Consider the following 2,199-nt stretch of genomic DNA (forward strand, 5'->3'; position numbering starts at 1 on the left):
GAGCACTGTATACATAATAAATAAAAAATAAAATCTTTTTTAAAAGTTGATGAAAAATAAACTTAACTATATTTGTTCTAATGGTGCTCGTATAATAACTGGTAATATGGAAATGGCTGTGTAACCGGCCCCGGATCCTAGACCAACTGACACCATTAGTAGCACCATTCTGACCTTAAAACCCAGCACATAGCCAGGTGGTGGTGGTGGTGGTGATGGTGGCAGCACTCGCCTTTAATCCCAGCACTTGGGAGGCAGAGGCAGGCAGATCGCTGTAAATTCAAGGCCAGCTTGATCTACAAAAAGAGTCCTGGACAGCCAGGGCTACACAGGGAAACCCTGTCTAGAAAAAAAAGCCTAGCACATAGGCTCAACACTACCCGAACGGGAACAAAGGCCCGATCCATCAAAGACCAGGTCCATAGGTCCAGCCTCCAAGAAAGTCCCAAAATACCCCGACCTTGCTTTTCAGTTTCTGTCGTTTTCCGTCTTACTAACAGTTCACGCCAACCAAAGTGTGTCAACCAGGATGTGGGTTTTCAACATGAAAGTCCAAGAACTGTGAGCACTGGGACTGCATGATTTGAGAACGTTCCCTACCCAACTTTAAGAATGTCCACGAGGTTCTGGAGGTTGGCGCGCCCAAGGAAGTATCACTGAAGGCTCCCATCGCCCCGCCTTTATGTCTAAGTCAGAGTCCCCCAAGGAGTGGGAACAGCTGTGGAAGCTCTTCATCGGAGGGCCGGGCTTTGAAACAGCCAATCAGAGCCTACGGAGCCATTCTGAGCAACGGGGACAGTCACTGTCTGTGTGGTAATGAGAGATCCAAACACCAAGAGGTCCAGGGGCTTCGGGTTTGTCACATACGCCACGGCGGAGGAAGTGGATGCCGCTATGAATGCAAGACCACACAAGGTGGATGGAAGGGTTGTGGAACCCAAGAGAGCTGTGTCAGGAAAAGATTCTTCACTTAATTGTGAAGAAGATCTTTGTTGGTGACGCTGAAGAACATTGCCTACAAGACGACTTTGAGCAGTATAGGAAAACTGAAGTGATTGAAATCATGGCTGAGAGAGGCCGTGGGAAGAAGAGGGGCTTTGCTTTTGTCACCCCTGTTGACCATGCCTCTGTGTGAGTGGCCACAACTGTCAAGTAAGAAAGCCCTGTCAAAGCAAGACATGGCTAGTGCCTCATCCAGCCAGAGAGCTTGGAGTGGCTCCGGAAACTTTGGTGGTGGTCGGGGAGGCGGTTTTTGGTGGCAATGACAATTTTGGTCAAGATGGAAGCTTCAGTGGTCGTGGTGGCTTTGGTGGCAGCCGTGGAGGAGGTAGATGTGGTGGCAGCGGGGAAGGCTATAATGGATTTGGTAGTGATGGAAGCAGTTTTGGAGGTGGTGGAAGATACAATGATATTGGCAATTACAGTAATCAGTCTTCAAATTTTGGACCGATGAGGGGAGGACACTTTGGAGCAGGAGCTCTGGCCCTCATGGTGGTGGAGGCCAGGACTTGGCTAAACCACGGACCCAAGGTGGCTGTGGAGGCTCCAGCAGTAGCAGTAGCCGTGAGTGTGGCAGAAGGTTCTAGGTACATGAAAGACAGGAAACAAAGCTTAGCAGGAGAGGAGAGCCAGAGAAGTGACAGGGAAGCCACAAATTTGTGAACTCAGCCAAGCACAGTGGTGGCAGGGCCTAGCTGCTACAAAGAAGACATGTTTTAGACAACACTCATGTGTATGGGCCAAAGGAACGCCAGGACTGCATTTGTGACTAACTGTATAACAGGTTATTATAGTTTCTGTTCTGTGCAAAGTGTAAAGCATTCCAACAAAGGGTTTTATTGTAGACCTTTTTTCACCCGTGCTGTTGATTGCTAAATGTAATAGTCTGATCATGACGCTGGATAAATATGGCTAAAAAAAAAAAAAAAAAGAACGATGTGCTTACAGCTATAATTTTTAAAGAAATTTTTTCTAAGCCAGACATGAAGATACATGCCTTTAATCCCAGTTCGCAGGAAGGAAAAGCGGGTGGATTTTTTAGTTTGAGGGCCAGCCTGGTCTACAAAGTAAGTTCCAGGATACCCTAGGCTACAACCCCAGGCACGCCTTTAATCCCAGCACTCAGGAGGCAGAGGCAGGTGGATCTTCATGAGTTTGAGGCCAGCGTGGTATATGAAGTGGGTCTAGGACAGTAGCCAG

General features: G+C 47.9%; 1 pseudogene; it reads left to right on the forward strand.

The window, feature by feature from the left end:
- The first annotated feature begins 682 nt into the window (after positions 1 to 682).
- Positions 683 to 1,586, forward strand: LOC127201091 (heterogeneous nuclear ribonucleoprotein A1-like; annotated as a pseudogene).
- Positions 1,587 to 2,199: the final 613 nt, after the last annotated feature.

Source organism: Acomys russatus, chromosome 17 (assembly GCF_903995435.1).
Source record: "Acomys russatus chromosome 17, mAcoRus1.1, whole genome shotgun sequence".
In the NCBI taxonomy this organism is placed as follows: domain Eukaryota; kingdom Metazoa; phylum Chordata; class Mammalia; order Rodentia; family Muridae; genus Acomys; species Acomys russatus.